The sequence below is a fragment of the Chiloscyllium plagiosum genome, chromosome 12, assembly GCF_004010195.1.
Source record: "Chiloscyllium plagiosum isolate BGI_BamShark_2017 chromosome 12, ASM401019v2, whole genome shotgun sequence".
Lineage (NCBI taxonomy): Eukaryota > Metazoa > Chordata > Chondrichthyes > Orectolobiformes > Hemiscylliidae > Chiloscyllium > Chiloscyllium plagiosum.
The window spans coordinates 21,980,826-21,998,519 of NC_057721.1; positions in this window are offsets into that span (position 1 = coordinate 21,980,826).

A 17,694-nucleotide genomic window follows, 5' to 3' on the forward strand; every position below is an offset into this window, starting at 1 on the left:
CCGTGTCTGCGTGGGTTTCCTCCGGGTGCTCCGGTTTCCTCCCACAGTCCAAAGATGTGCAGGTCAGGTGAATTGACCATGCTAAATTGCCCGTAGTATTAGGTAAGGGGTAAATTTAGGGGTATGGGTGGGTTGTGCTTCGGCGGGTCGGTGTGGACTTGTTGGGCCGAAGGGCCTGTTTCCACACTGTAAGTAATCTAATCTAATCTAATCTAATCTAAACTCCATCTGCCACTTCTCAGCCCATTGGCCCATCTGGTCCAGATTCTTGTGCAAGATCAGTTTGGATTTGGGCCACTGTATATTTCAACTCTTTGTAGCTATATCAACCTTTGCTCAAGTGCACTGCCTCTATCAATGCCATGCAAAATTGATTGAAAGCTGGGCATTTACTTGTAGAAGGCCACAACTTCCAAATGTCTTGTGATGTTCAGATGTTCTAGTGTGTCAACTGTGGAGGTTGTACTCAAGACCTGTAAGCTTTGTCAATCCGCGAGGATTGTTTCTGTCTTACATTCATCTTTCAGGAGCTCTTTGATATTCGAAGTCTTTGTGTTGTCCAGCAAATATTTTTAGTAAGATTCCTTGGGTGATTGCAGCCACTAACTCAACAATTCTATTTGCTAGCTTCCCATCCCATAAATCACACACTGAGCCCAATTCTCTGCATCTGCTCACTAAGCAGTCAATGGATTTTATAGACTTCTTTCTAAATGACATTAATTCTAGTCAATGAATACAGAAGTTTAATCTAACTACGAATTGGTCTTCTAATGTGGTCTTTACCTTTTGGGGTCTTTTAGTTATTTGGTTGTTAATCCTGATGTGTTAAGTCTGTGTAGATGTCTGTTTCCAATTGTTAAGCAAATCTTAGCTTCCTTTTCTGCACTGGACACACCTGAGTCTCAGACCTAAAGCTCTGAAGACAGTTTAAACATTTTAAGTTCTGTTAGGATGTCTCCTATGTCCCAATTTAAACTCAGGAATCTTATAAACATTCTGAAAATATGCCTTTGTCCTTCCCTTTATGCAGTGAGTTTTTATGTAGAATCCTGTCAAACGTAGAATGTCTCTGACCCAAAATACAGAATATCTACAGGTTCCCCTTCATCCACAATGCAGCTTCAAAGAATTCCAATAAATAGGTTAACTACAATTTCTCTTTCACAAAATCATGCTAATCTTCTTGATTACTTTGAATTTTTCCAAGTGCTCAATTATAACGTTCCTAAATATTGATTCTAACAGCTTCCCATATCAAAACATAAAGCTAATGGTTTCCTGTTCTCTGACTCACCTTTCTTAAATACCACATACTCCTTAAAATCTATCACTTTGACAAAGCTTTTGATCATCTGTACTTATATTTCATGTGTCCTTATACCAAATATTGTTTGATGACTTTCATGAAAAGTGTATTTGAATGTGTTAAAACATTAAAGGTATATAAATGCAGGTTGTCGTATTGATAAAAAAAATTGAGCAAGTATTTTGAGTAAGACTGGAGAAAAGAATGTGCAACATGTTCCACAGAAATCAGGCACTGTACTTTTCAATTCAATAAGTGATACCCTTTTTTGATTGTAGATTTGCAAATTTGCAGATTGGTGCCTTTTATTACCTGATACTTAGAAAGTGTGAAATTTTGAATTGAAAGTAAATTGAAAGGGAGCCTTGAAGCCAATAAGATGACGTAAAATGTGATGATCTTAAATCTATAAAGAGTTTGAGGAATATATATACACAGACACTAGAGGGCACAGTTTTTCAGCTGAGACTGCTAAGTTGAAGGAACAACACTGTACACCTTAAAAATATCCAGGAAGGCAAATTTCTTGTCATGCTTTAAATACAAGCAGATAAAATAATTTTTTAAGAAGAAAACATAAATGGTGGCTATTTATGGAACAAAAAAGAGACAAGAAATATGCAGTTTCCAGACACCATCTGACAATGACATTGTTTTAGCTGTCAAACAAGAGGACAGCAGTATTTACCTGGGGTGTGAGAGGTGGTTGTGTGAGGTGGGGATGGGGGTGAATAATCCACTTAAACTAGGTGGCAGCATGAAAGAGAAGACCCAGAGGTGTTGAAGGGCAATATTTAAACAGAGAAAATGAAGAAAGTTTTAACAGTAAACTCCATGATCAGATGCATGAATGGAATGTTTGGCAACATGATCATAACTCCTATATAATCTGCTGCCTTGCTGGAGTAAGGATCAGGAATGTCTATAAGTAGCTATACAAGCTTCTGGCATAAGATCTCTCTTTACAGAAATATTGTTTACACATTAATAGTGGCTATGGACCTGGATAATATTTTGACAGAAGAAGTGTAAATCAGATCCACTGGCAACTGGGTCAAGCTGAATTGCTCAAAGATTAGTGCAGGAGAAATGGGCTCTAATTCGTGGGGCACTTGTGTCAGTACCGGGAAAGTGAGAACTGTTTCATTGGGACGGGCTTCATTTGAGTCATGCTGGGATCAATGTCTTGGCAAATCATATAACAAGGGTTGTAGATAAGGCTTTAATTTGACTAGTTGAGGGAAGGGCTCAATTGAAGGAATGTTTTAAATATCAAAAAGAAACAAGGGAGCAGAGGTGCAGGGTGGTAAAGAGGCAAACAATATCCATACTGTCAAACAGAGGGGTAGAAAATATACACAGAAGCATACAGCAGAAATCCGATGCAGAATAAGTTATAATGGTAAAAAAAATCAAAGCTTGAAGCTCCTATCTGAATGCACGCGGTATTCTAACAAAATAAATGAACATGACTTGATAGTTACTACAGAGATGTGATTATAAAGTGACCAAGATTGGGGACTCAATAGTCACGTGTATTGAAAGTTCTGGAAGAATTTGCAAAAAGGAAAAGGAGGGAGGGTAGCTTTGTTAATAAAGGAAGGTATCAGTCCAGTGAGGAGAAGTTATGTATATGTAAAGATCATGATGTGGAATCAGTTTTGGTGGAAATAAGAAATAACCAGAGAAAGAAGTCACAGATAAATGTCATGTGAAGGTCTGCAGAAAGTTGCTGTAGGAAAACATATAAATTCAGAAATAATATGTGTGTAAGAAGGACGCTACAATTTTCACGGGTGATTTTAGTCTACATATTGACTATGAATCACATGGACAAGGATAGGATGGAAGACAAATTGTTAAAGTGCATTGGGATTGTTATTTAGAGTAGTACATTGCCGAACCTATCTAGGAACCAGCTATTTCAGATCTAGTAATGTGCAATGAGGTAGGCTTAACAAGAGATTTCATAGTAATGGATCCTTTCAGATTGAGTGATCATAATATGGTAGAATTCCAAATTCAGTTTGTGAGAGAACAACTTGCACCTCAAATGGTGTCCTCAACTTAAATAAGGGCACTTAAGAGAGGCATGATGAAAGAGTTGTCTAATGTGGGCTGGGAAATAGACTAAAAGGAAAGTCAGTAGATGAGGAGTGTCAGTTAAACAGATATTTCACATCACTCAGTAAAAAATCACTATGGTTAAAAAGAATGACACAATTAGGTGATTAACAAAGACAATCAGAGACAGTGTCCAGTTAAAAACCAAGGCATGCTAAGCAGCAAAAATGGTGGTTGGCCAGAGCATTGAGAATTTATTTTTAGGCATCAACAGTAAATGAATGAAAAGCTAGTATATGGAGAAAATTAATGATGCAAGTTGATTTGCAAGAAAGAAAAGCAACAGCAAGAGCTCTTTTATGGCTAAATAAAAAGAAACAAGCCAATGTTACACCTTGCTGGTGAACATTTTTTTTAGAAGTATGCAGATTTCCCCAAATTACCTGTGCTTTAGATTCAGGTTAACACAACACAAGGATTATGTCTTTGTACTTAACAAGAATTACTACTTATTACAAAAAAATAATCTCTAGCTATAGGTAAACAATTATGAACTGTCAGCATAGAACTCTACTAGTTAAAACTCTAATTCACTTTTAAACTCCCCCTTCTTCGACCAAAAGGCGCACATTAGAGCATGTTAGCCTCTGAGTCACCCACAAATACAGATAATATCTCATTACATGATAATCAGTGTGGAATCTGAAGATTTGAAATAGCAACACTACTCCCAAAAAGGGAAACATCTGATAACCCGGAGGACGTCAAGGAAAACAAATACTGCCGAGTGCTGAGATCAATGAAACTCAGAAAACTCTGTGGCAACATTCTACATTGAAGAATATGATAAAGAATGACATGGAAACCATAAGATATCCATTGGGACAGAAAACATATGCAACCCTAAGGAAAGGGTAGAAACTGCATTCTGAGATTGATCCTGAGTCGAATTCAACCAAAATGTAGTCAGGGCATTGTAATATGTCGGAAGCAAAACTAAAAATTTCTGGATTAAAGGGGAAATTTTGTATAGTATAGTTATTCAAGCTGAAAAGGCAAAAATTTTGAAAATAAATTGCAGTTCAGAATGAGTAGTAATGCCTTAGTGAATGGATAGCATAATCCACAGCTGACAGGGCCAAGAAAAAAATTTGCATATCCTTGGAGCAGAGAGCCATGGAAATCATGATCCCAATCATTTGATCTGGATAAGTACTGGGAAATTAAAAGATGTGAGCGATTTTGGTTTCACATGAAAATTATGTTAAGAGATGCCGTTAATGCCATGGAATGGTGGGAAATCTTCCATTACATACAGTCATAGAGACATAGAGTCATAGAGTCTTACAGCACGGGGACAGGCCCTTTGGTCCAAATCAGTCCATGCTGACCAAAATATCCATCCTTACTAACCCCATTTCTCTGCACTTGGCCCATATTCTTCTAAACCTTTTCAATCCATGTATTTATCCCAATGTCTTTCAAATGTTGTTAATGTCCCCATCTTAACCACTTCCGCTGGTAGCTTATTTTATATGCGTACCACCCTCTATGTAAAAAGGTTGCCCCTCAGGTTCCCTTTTATTCTTTCCCCTCTAACCTTAAACTGAGTCCTCCAGTCCTTGATTCCACAATCAAGGGATAAAGACTGAGCATATTCACCCTATCCATGCTTCTTATGATCTTATACGATATAAGATATCCTTTCAGTCGACAAGCAACATGAATTCGACTGGGACAACACTACCATTATAGGGCAAGCCAAACAAAGAACAGCCAGGGAATTCCTAGAAGCATGGCACTCATCCACAAACTCCATTAACAAACACATCGACCTGGACCCAATATACCGGCCACTACAGCGGACAGCTGAAACTGACAACCGGAAGCGGCAGGGACAGGCCACTATATCCTTTCAGTCTCCTACACTCCAAAGAAAAAGGGCAGAGCTTGTCCAACTTACTCCTATAACACAGACCATTGAGTCCTGGTAACATCATTGTAAATTTCTTCTGCACTCTTTCCGGTTCAATAACATCCTTCCTATAGCAAAGTGACCAAAACTGAACACAATACTCCAAGTGCAGCCTCACCAACATCCTGTACAACTGCAACATAACTTCCCAACTTCTATACTCTTTACCCTGACTGATGAAGGCCAGTGTGCCAAAAGTCTTCTTCACTGCCCTGTCTACCTGTGACTCCACTTTCAGAGGACCACGCACCTGAATTCCAAGGTCCCTCTGTTCTGCTACACTCGTTAAGGCCCTACCATTCACCATGGAACCCCTGCTTTGATTTGACTTTCCAAAATGCAAGACCTCACACATATCTATATTAAACATCTACAAAAGGCAGCAATGCTTAATTATAGCTGCAAAAGAGCTTACTCTTATAAGCTGTATACAATTGCAGACATTTAATAAACCATATCCTGGTTGTTTTGCAAAAATATGCTTGATTGATAAATTATCTGTAAATACATTAGATATAGTTGAAGTCAAATATTACACAATATACAATAAATAATTACATTTCACACAAAGGTACCTCCAGCCATATGTCAAATCAGAACGTTTCCTAAATATGACAACAAAAGATTTATGTTCCAAAACAAGCTGTGAGGAATTTTATAAGCTAACAGACCATAGCAAAAAGGCCTTAGAGGGTGGCCTTTCAAAACTGTGTCTTGATATCTGCCTCAAGCTTTAACATGTCTCTCAGCATGTGGTTCTGGACCTTGGAATGTGGCAATCTGCAACACTGGTTGGAGGACTCTTTACATTGGAAGGTTAACAGTTTTTTTATAGAATGCCTTTCACCAAATTGATGTCCTCTTGGTGCAGTTGATATTTGTCCTGGTGCATGTCCCAGGTAATAGCCTGCAGAGTTCAGTTTCATGGGTCTGCTTGGGACAAACTTCAACAAAAACTACTGCATCTCTCTCCAAACCTTCTTAGCAAAGACACATTCCAGAAGGAGATGTGCAATGGTCTCTTGACCACCATCTGGGTAAAGTGTGCAGTGGCAGAGAGAGTTTGGACATACATGAAAGATCCGGCAGGTAGAGTTTTCCTCACTACCAATCAAGCTACATCTTGATGCTTGTTGGAAAGTTCTGACAATGAAGTGTTCTGCCAAATAACTTTGACAGTCTGTTCAGGGAATCATCTGAAAGGATCAATGTTCTTCTTTCCTTGTGGGATGTTTAGGATATCAGGTGCTGACCATTCCTGACAGACTTGTGATCAAATGTTTTCTTTCCATAAGGGGCATGTGGTACAGTACAGTCCAGCCACTTGAACCATATCTACAGCATCATGCCCAGATCCATCCTTCGCAATCTCAAAGGGAGACAGTGCCTCAGGACATTAGTGACACTTGGTTTTTGCATTCGAGAATCTATGTACAACTTGATGCAACCACATACAAAGGCAGCCATCAGGATGAGGCAACATTGAGTACATTCCTCACCTCACACTTTACCCAGAGGTTTGCACATGGTATCTTGTGGACACAATTCAATTTTAACCTTCAGATCAACTTGAAGATGGTGAGGGAAAAGGCCAGACCTGCGCCACATACCCCAACATCAAGTATACCTCACACTGATGATAAAGTTTTTCAAACTTTGGGAGAAGATTTGTAATTCGGGTGCTCGTTGTTGTTGTTCTGTTTGCCAAGCTGGGAATTTGTGTTGCAGACGTTTCGTCCCCTGTCTAGGTGACATCCTCAGTGCTTGGGAGCCTCCTGTGAAGCACTTCTGTGATGTTTCCTCTGGCATTTATAGTGATTTGAATCTGCTGCTTCCGGTTGTCAGTTCCAGCTGTCCGCTGCAGTGGCCGGTATATTGGGTCCAGGTCGACCAGCACATCGACCTGGACCCAATATACCGGCCGCTGCAGCGGACAGCTGGAACTGACAACCGGAAGTGGCAGATACAAATCACTACAAATGCCAGAGGAAACATCACAGAAGTGCTTCACAGGAGGTTCCCAAGCACTGAGGATGTCACCTAGACAGGGGACGAAACGTCTGCAACACAAATTCCCAGCTCGGCGAACAGAACCACAACGATAAAGTTTTTATCCACAATGGAAAGGGAATGGTGCTGCCACATGCCCAATTTCTGCATTACCATGGCAATATGCTCCTCCTGAGTTTAACTGCATGCTCTGGTCCCTTGAACCAAACGCCCAGCATCTTAGTGGTGGAAGGGGTAAGGGATCGGTTGACTCAGGTCCCAAAGAACAAGGCCTGACTCTTGCCTTAATTGACCTTGGCCCCTGAGGTCAGTTTAAACCAGTCATAGCTACTCATGTTTCTGCACACTGACAGTGGATCTGGGCAGAAAATTTCACTGTGATCCATACACAGGGACCTTGACATCCATGCCGCTGTGGTCTGTGATATTCAGTCCTCTTAAGCTCACATTCTTTCTAATGGACTTGGCAGTAGGTTCTATGAATCACACGAAGAAGGCTGGAGAGAGAGGGAGCAATTTTATTTGGCTCCAGATTTGATCAGGAAACTTTCTGATTCCCACCCATTGATTGAGACTGCACTGCTGATACTTGTCTCCAACAGTCAGGATCCAATTGAAGACTCCCTCCTCATAGCCCATTTTGGAGAGCACATCCCTCATGTAGGTGTGTGATACTCTATCAAGATCTTCATCTGGTCCAGGCAGATATTCACCCCACTGTCCTGCATGTAGCAATTGTACCATTGAGTTGTTCAAGCCTCTCAGAGACTCTCCAGCCCAGTACAGCACAGGTCTGTTCAGGGTAAATCACTGATCCTAGAGCAGACCTGACCTGGTTGGCAAGGACCCTGAACGGAATTTTGTCATCTAAATTCAGCAGTGTGATTAGTTGCCAATTCCAAATTTCCTCCCCCTCCCTGTTCCTCCCTTAGATGAGAGTGATAATGCTCTTCATCATAGATTCACATGTTAAAAGCTAATAGCATCCTCTTATACACCTCCTAGCCCACGAAGTCCCATAGGGTCATACAACTCAGCTAGTAAGGACTCACAAGCGTCTGTCAGCTCATCCAGAGACATGGACTTGTTCAGACTTTCCCACATATTGTTGTCTAAGACCTCCATGATAAAGGTCAGGAACAACTGGAGGCTATGCTGTCTGTGGGCTATCTGGCATAAAAGAATTTACTGATCCTCAAAATGACAGATTGAGTTGATGTTACCAAGGCAGCTTCTGGAAGAAGAAATGCGAGCACATCTCAATTGGCTCCACAGCGAGGACCCTGTACTCTGAGGCAAAGAACAAAACGTGTTGGCTCTTCACCTGTTGGGAGATTAATCTCCAATGCCTGCAGCAGGAGCAGGTTTTGCGCATTTTCTGGAATCGGGATAATGCCACACATCTCTCTTTCTCTGTCTCTCTCATTCTAATTATCTTTGAGGATGAAGAACCTTTTGATGTTTGCCTTGATTTCTCCCCAGCAGTGCTCTTGTGACTCAAAAAGAGGTTTCACAATTCTCCAACCTTTGTCACCACCATTTGAATTTCTCAATGTTTCCTGGGGTCATCAGTTTCACATTCAGCTCCCACATTCCCCTTCCAACCCCTGGTCCTGCTGTAGGTGACAGTCGGCTAGAAGGAGGCAGTGGTCAGAGAAGAACACTGGCTTGACATTGGTGGATCTGACTGAGAATGCTAAGGACAGACCAAAAAAAATCTATCCTGGAGCAGATCGCCCTGTCTTTCTGTGGCCAGGTGTATCTACTCTACATTCGGTTCGCAGGGCTGCTGAAGATGTTGTACAGCTTGACATCTTCTACAGTTTCCAACAGGAGTCTGGTCCAGTTTGCTGTTAGCCCCTCCAAATCATCCAGCCACATTGGTGATGCAATTGAAATCACCACCCAGAATCACCGGCCTGAACATCAGTAGCAGCAATGGGAGCTGGAGATGGACGGCCAGCTGTTCAACCCTTTTCAGCCGGAGCCTACACATTAATTAGTCTTAGAGGAGTTTTTTTTTACGTAACACCTGCTGTGAGGAGGGATCTATTAACCATCTCCTCCTTAACTTTGAGATGGTGAAGTTTCTTCAGCGTTGGAGAAGACTCTGGCCAATTGAATGGTAATTGTTATGTCCATGAGATGACCAACTTGACCATTCACTGTAGTTGCTAAGGTGCAATAGCCCACACTCCTGCAGAAACAACAAGGCAGCTTTGACAGTATCCAGTAAACCAACGCAAAAACACATCACGTAGTTGATGCTCCATACATTCATAATGGCAATTTCTTTGCCCACATTTTGTTTACTCTGTAAGACTCTATTCATTAGACCAGAAGTTGGCTACCTTGTGCACACTAGATAAGATAAGTCCCTAAAAACTCACACATTTAGAAGATAGTGATAGCAACACACACAACAAAATTTTATAATTTTACTTCCAACTTGTTTATTACTCTGGGCAACTTACTGTCATTTATATTTGTGCATCTGAAAGTGAACCACAGAAAAAGAGTTATTTGGTAATATTGTTCACCATTTCAGGAGAAGAACATTGTTCATCGAGGCCACCAATTCACTAAAAATCATTGGTGCCTTTTGTGGGGGTAGAAATGCATCAACCTCAAACCTCCTAAATTTTCATGGTAGTTTTCCTGAAATGCTTTTAGTTTATTGTTTCCCTGTAAAATTAATTTCTTCCATTTCCTTTGGATGTTTTCTATGTATGCTTTGTTATTTAAATGCTGTTCCCATGACAATTTCTTCTATCCACACCCTTTAAAATGTATGCACTGTTTTCTATTCTGTACTTTAATATGCCAATTTATAAACTTCTGATTAGATCAGATTTTCACCTACTTCGTTGTATTAGCAAGGGAAGACTACGGATCATGAGGAATTCCATAAAGTTCCAGGACAACAGAATGCCATCCGTGTATGCTGTAAGTTTCTATTTCTAAAAGACTCCCAACATTTGGCTTGTCATCATCTACAAAGAAGCTGAAGTAACACCACATTGAAGCAGAAGGCTGTGGTAGTGTTCATCCTCGATTTCTCTGACATTTTTAAATTAAATGGGTATACTTGCTCATTGGATTACTTACTCATTGAAGCATGCACTGGCCAAAGTTTATATGTCATTTATCCAACAGTAACCCCCATGTGAAAAGTTGCCATCACGACTCCATTGCAAACATAGACTTTGCATATATTTGCCAAGGATCAGGGTAGAGATCCGAGATAGAAGCAGAATGCTTCCGCCTCTGTTACTTGCACTTTCAGTGCAAAGTCCCAACAAAATTGATCTATCTTCAGAGCTATGAAGTATGAATTGAAAACGTGTTCACCGGTGATGCACAGAGCTCAAGTGTGCAGATGGTGGCAGCAGAAGTTTGCTTGTCAGAGAACTGGAGCTTTTAGCAACTTGTCTTTAATTGTCACAGACACACTTCCTGTTTTAATTTCAGATTTCAGTACAGTTTTGATGAGAGTTTTTAATTCATTTAATCAACTGGATGTATTTTTGGTCGCTCAGCAAGTTCATTTTCTTTCCCTATCTTTAATAAGAGGAAGTTAATTTGAAGTGAAACTCAATCATCTTGGGAAAGATCAGGTGGTTCATTTCCAATTAAAGCTTCAACTTACATTTAATTGCATGTTGTAACTTTCTGTCAGATCAATTATGTCACAATTTGCGCAGAAGATAGTGGGCCTCCATTCAACCAGGATAAGCAGCTTAGCACTCCCACCCTAACTGGGAAATCAAATTATAGTTTTGTGTAAAACCAAAGTAACATGAAGAGAATTGTATGACACTACAAACAGAGTCAGACAAAATGGCCTTTACTAAATTACTCAGGAAGTTAGACAATCTTTAGTCATTAGGGTCTAAATTTTCTGCTTTAGACTTGATATCCCTATTTCCAGTCCAGATCAGACTAAACATTGCCCACCAAACTTTGGATAAACTTTGAGGCCAGAAGCCTAGTTGCCAAGCAGCCTAGCCCAGTTCAGAAATCTGTTATTACAGTAATGACATGGCTGAGGTACCAACCATTTTTGACTGGAGTAGAGTTCTGTTATCAATTCTATTTCACTATGGTAGTCTAAGGGCTTTCAAATAATGAAGGATAAATATCAAATATGTCTCAGCAGAAGATGCCCTTGTTTTAGATAAAAGGATGCAGTTGTACTAGATTACATTAATTCTTTACTACCTACGACTAGCTCCAAGATGGCCCAAATGCCTGATGCTCCACCCAGTGGGCTGTCCTATATATCAGAGTAGGCAGAGATTCAACTTTGCTTAGATCAACTGTATTCATTATCGTATAGAACAGAATCCACAGAGCTAGCAGTGGAGAGATTTAGTGCTGGAGTCACATTCCGTTTTTTAGCAGTAAATACCATAGTCTGTTGGTCAAATGTCAAGAGTCAATCTGTCAGATACTGAAAGAAGGTAAGTACAAAAGGTAGGTGAGATGTAGAGTGACTGGTGGGTAAGGGCCTAAAGTGTACGTGAGTAAGGGAATAGGATGCCAGGTGAGTATAGGTATGGAGTGGGGATAAGGGCAGATTGTGGCATTCCAGTTAGGTGAGGGGGTACAGCACCAGATGTATGAGGATGTAGCACATTAGGTGGGTGTGTAGGGTAGCAGGTGGGTGCAGGGTCTGCAAGAGTTTAGGTTTGAGGTGTTAGGGAGCCAGGTGGGTGAGGATATGATGCAGTCATTGCAGTAAATGCAAAGCAAGGTCCAAATGGATGAGGGGTAGACTGCCAAGTGGGTTTTTTTTGGCAGACTAGGTGGGTAAGTGTAGGTGGATTGGGGTGGGGGGGCTACCATGAGGGGGAATTAGGTACCAGCTGGGTGAGAGGTAAGATGCAATGGGTAAGGAAGTACAGGTAGTTCTGGGATAATGCGCATTTCGGCAGAGCGAGTTGGCTACAACGTCGCTGAAGAGTTAGGGAATGGTATTTTGGAGAATTCTTATCTCCGTTGGCAATTGTGCAATTCCAGTGGAGATCGGTTCGTGTGTTTTGTTCTGTGTATGTGCCAAAGTGCGCGTTGAAATCTCCGCGCTGTTCTGCATACATATGCGCCGGTGTTCTTGCCATTCTTGCTAACAACAGAGCAGCTTTTTGTGAGAAGTACTGTACAGAGAGAAGCTTTTTTACAGTTTTTAAATGTACTGTGTTAAATTTACTTTTGTTTTGTTAATAAATATTTCAACCTTCATTCAGGTTGTGCTATACTTTGCGTTAGACTTTTGAGTGTTTTTTGAGTGTGTGAGTGAGTGATATTTTTTGCTGGTCTGCCCCAACCCTACTTTTCCCATAGGCTCCATTGTTTCTATTAAGTAATTTTCTATCAAGCGAGGTTTTGCTGGAACACAACTATGGCATTATAGGAGAACTATATGTAGGTTGATGGGGTGTTGTGCTTTAGGAAGGTAAAAGGAGGTTGGCAATAGATGAATCAGGAAGGTACTGATGCCAGGGCCATGTTGTGGTAGTATAGTAAATGGTATGCAATGACCATAAAGTGACATCATGGTGAACTGATAACTATGCGATCCTTGTTCCTTGCCCAGGCCCTTAGGCCTCACATATCTCATATTCCACTGCATGTAAATGCCACTTCATTGTTGTTCTAATAAGTCAGTACAGTGTACAAGACAGAGTTGAGGTGGGACGTGTGAACAAGGATTAAATATAAGTCGACCATTACTTTCAATAATTTCACTCCCACCTTCTGCCACATACTCAGCAAAGGCCAGCACGGTAATTAGCAGTGTCTTCTTGAGAGGTTGTGGTATGTCACAGAAACAAGTGTAGTATGGATTAAAAATGAGGAGAGTATGTCAGAGCAGTGAACCACTATTAGTTTTCTGTATACCAATAGTAACCCTTAGAATGTTGCTGCTAATAACTGGTGATCTTCATCCGTTACTCACTGTACAATGTCCCCAACTGACTTGTGTTCACTTATTTCAAGGACTCTGAATGTCGTTCCTACAGCTCTGAGGGACCCAATTTGAGGATCAGTGAGTATGTTCTAGGAAATAGATTAGATTACAGTGTGGAAACAGGCCCTTCGGCCCAACAAGTCCACACTGACCCGCCGAAGCGTAACCCACCCATACCCCTTACCTAACACTACAGGCAATTTAGCATGGCCAATTCACCTGACCTGCACATCTTTGGACTGTGGGAGGAAACCAGAGCACCTGTAGCAAACCCACGCAGACACGGGGAGAACGTGCAAACTCCACAGTGTCAGTCGCCTGAGGTGGGAATTGAACCCGGGTCTCTGGCGCTGTGAGGCAGCTGTGCTAACCACTATGCCATCGTGCCACTTCTGCTTTGACTCTTCCTCAAAGCTCAAATGGCTTATTACCATGTATGTTTTTTTTAACAAAATCATTTTCTTCAGCCATTTTAATATTGTGTCACCTTTCAATTGTTCATATTGTGTCACATACTTGTTACGGCGATTGAATAAACTGTTCAGAAACTATACCTTTTGACAGTAGAAATGTCCTTTTAGAGACAGAAAGAGAGAGAGAGAGGTAGAGAAAGAGATCTCCAGTTCCAGTTACAAGTCTCAGAGCTAAAAGCAGCTCCCCAAAAAGACAGTTGGATTGTGTATTCAAATGTCTGAGTTCCTTGTTTTCAAGCTGAATAATTGCAGGTGATAACGTTTGTCTCCAACATATTACATGTATCATGGAAAATCATAAAAATAAGAGATAAGTGTTTGTTCATGCCTAAATCATTTGTCACTTTTGATAAAATTATCAATTTATGTTTGAGTTAGTTTTTCTTTGTTGGTCGTTTCATGATGTTTATTTGAAACTGTGGTCAGATGATATTGTGGTCTTTTTTATGACAGTATGTTTTCCCATTTTGAAACCATTTAAATTCAACCCAGGTGTTAAAAGCAAATCACAAGTGAATCTAAGCATGAAACATTGAGGAAAAGCACAACACAGAAGGGAGAGTCCAGAGTTTTTGAATTTTGCACTGCAGTAAGGGAATCGATACCCTTGACCACTTCAGATTAGCCCCTTTGTGACCTGTAAGAGTGAGGGAAGTGTGGCAATGGGTCTCATTGAAATCTATTTGGATCATATGCTTGCCATGACAAAACAACAGGTAGTCCATGCAAACAAACTGTAACCTGTGGGTGTGATGTATACAGAAGAATTTAAGTTCACGAGGGTGTGATGGAGAATAGGAATGATAGCTATGAGGCTGGATTGATAAAAGTTGTTGGTATTTGGGTCATGGAGTTTTAGGAATTAAGCAGTGTCTAAGGATACTAGTAATACAATTGATAGAATATTGATTCTGCAGTTACATTCACTCACATGAAGTCTTGAGGCTCTGCATCTTAGTCCTCAATGTTTTGATCCTGTTCTCTATGACTACCTGAATATATGTTGACAGGATCTTGCCAATATGGGCATTTCTTTTCCTTTCCAGCTCCTCTGCCAAGGCCTGCAGTGTAGCTTTTAAACTCTGGAATCTCTTTCTATGTCATACTATTCCTCAATGTTTCATGCTTAGATTCACTTTCTGCATGACTGCTAGGCATATCCTAAGCACAATGGATTTTTTTTAATGAGATGAAGGCTAACTTTAGCTGCTCACAAGATTGGACCCTTGCTGATGTATCCAATTTGTAACAATAATGGCAAAAGGTGGACGATCAATTTTCAACTTCCATTTTTTGATTTTAATACTTGAATGGTTTCAAAAAGGGAAAAAATGCTGACATAAGAATGGTCACAGTTTGAAACAAACATCATGAGACCATCAATAAAGAAAAGCTCATTCAAACATGAATTCATAATTTTCTCAAAAGAGACTGAAATGAATTGGGCATGAAGAAACCTGTCCCTCTTATTTTTATGACTTTCTGTGATATGATTAACATATTGGATATTAAAGTTATCACATGCAATTATTCAGTTAAACCAGACTTTGGGATGCACAATTCAACTGTTTTTCAGGGAGCTGCTTTTAGCCCTGAAACTTGTAACGAGAACTGCAGATGTCTATCTCTCACTCTCAGCCTCTCAAGAACATGTCTGCTGTTGATCCAGAGATCCCTGACCAACTCTGGTCAATGTTGAAATGCTAATATTTGAAGAATCCCCTCAGGATTTTAAACTACATATTCTTTTATCTTCCTTTTAGAACTGAATGCTATCCTTGTTTAAACATTGTTCTTGTGCTTGCATTTTTGTGTATTTGATGGTGTGTCTTTATTATTTTTCTCAGGTAAGCAAGTAATGAAGTTGCTCTTAACTGCTGTCATAGGGTAGCCATGATTTGGAGATGCCAGTGTTGGACTGGGTTGTACAAAATTAAAAATCATACAACACCAGGTTATAGTCCAACAGATTTTGAATTTAGATTTGTTTGCTGAGCTGGAAGGTTCATTTTCAGACGTTTCATCACCATCCTAGATAACATCTTCAGTGAGGCTCCGGATGAAAGCCTCATCTGAAGGCTCACTAAAGATGTTACCCAGTATGGTGATGAAACATTTGAAAATCAACCTTCCAGCTCAGCGAGCAAACCTATATCCAGAACCTCAACCTGAGCTACAAATCTGGTCATAACTCTCATGCTTCCAAATAAACCTGATGGACTATAACCTGGTATTATGTGATTTTTTAACATCATAGGGAATACATTAGAAATCATGATTAAGGATGTGATAGAAGAGCTGTTCGTAAAATTCCAGGAAATCAAGTAGAATCAACATGTTGTATGAAAGGGAATTCATGTTTAACCAATTTTCTGGAGTTCTTTGAAGAAACAACATGTGCTGTGGATAAAGGGGAATTGCTGAAAGTGCTGTATTGGATTTCAATCAGGTATTTGATAAGGTGCCACACCAAAGATTATTGTAAACAATAAAAGCTCATGGTTTGGGGTTAACATGCTGACATGGATAGAAGAGTAGTTATCTATCAAGGAACCGAATAAGATGGATCATTTTCTGTTTGCAAGATGTACAGCGTGCTATGCCACAGGGATCAATGCTGGGCCCTCAACATTTTAACAGTAACACAAATAATCTGGATGAAGGTACTAAAGATATTGTTACTAAATTTGCTGATGATAAAAAGAAAGACTAAGTAAACTACAAAGACAACCTAAGGAGGCTACAACATAAAATGGAGAAGTTAAATGTGTGGACAAAAATCTGACAAATGGAGTATGGTATGAGACTGTGAAATTGTCGATTTCTGCAGGAGGAATAAAAAAAGCGGTTTATGTAAATGGTGTGATTGAGGGGCTCTGATATGCAGAGGGATCGTAATGTTTTTGTGCATGAATTACAGAAGGTTAGTCTATGGGTACAGTAAATGAGAAGCAAGTAGAACGTCACCATTTGTTGCAACAGCATGAGAAAACAAAGGTAGAGTTCATGCTTCAGTTATTCAGGGTGTTAGTGAAATCACTTCTGGAGTCTGTGTTCAGTACTGGTCTCCTTACTTAAGGAGGGATGTAAATGCATTGGAAGCAATTTAGAGAAGTAATACTAGGATAACTGGAATGAGGTGAAAAGGTTGGACAGGCTAGGCTTGTATTTGTGGAAATTCAGAATAGCAAGAGCCAACCTGATTGAAATGTAAAATCTTTAAGGATCTTGAAAGGGTGGATGTGAAAAGGAATTTTGACAGGGTGAGTGTGGAAAGGATGTTTCCTTTTATGAGAAAATCTAGAACTAAGGGTCACTGGTTAGAAATAAGGGATTGCCTGTTTAAGTCAGAGAGGAAGAGAATTTTTTTTCTATCAGTCCAAGAAAAACAGTGAAATTTCACAGCTGACCTTGAAGAAACCTCATTATCAGAACCTGATCAACTAAGTGTTTATTTTTAAGACTTATAAAACTTATAAATCTTAATGTTATATTTTGCAAATCTATAACAGTGAGCAGGGTGAGGGTTTTTAAAATATTTTGTTGAGATCTGTTTCTTGGTTAAATTTTATTTTAATGTAAAACATTACTTATTATGTTAGCTTAGGTTGAATTGGAAGGGGATCAATATCCTGCCGGAGAGTTTTGCTCATGCTACTCGAAAGGCTTTTAAAATAGTAAGGAAGGTTGTTGGGGGGAGAGGGGAAGTTGGAGCCCAAAGAGATACTCAGAAAAGAAATAAGTCTGAAGTTGGTACAGTTGAGAAGAGGAGCAAGTCAAATAAGTCAAGAGCGAGGCAGAGAAGACTGATAAAATAAATTGCATTAATTTCAATGCAAGAGGCCTGTTAGATCTCAGATTTTCCAATAATGGTCTGAATCTGGTGAGGTAA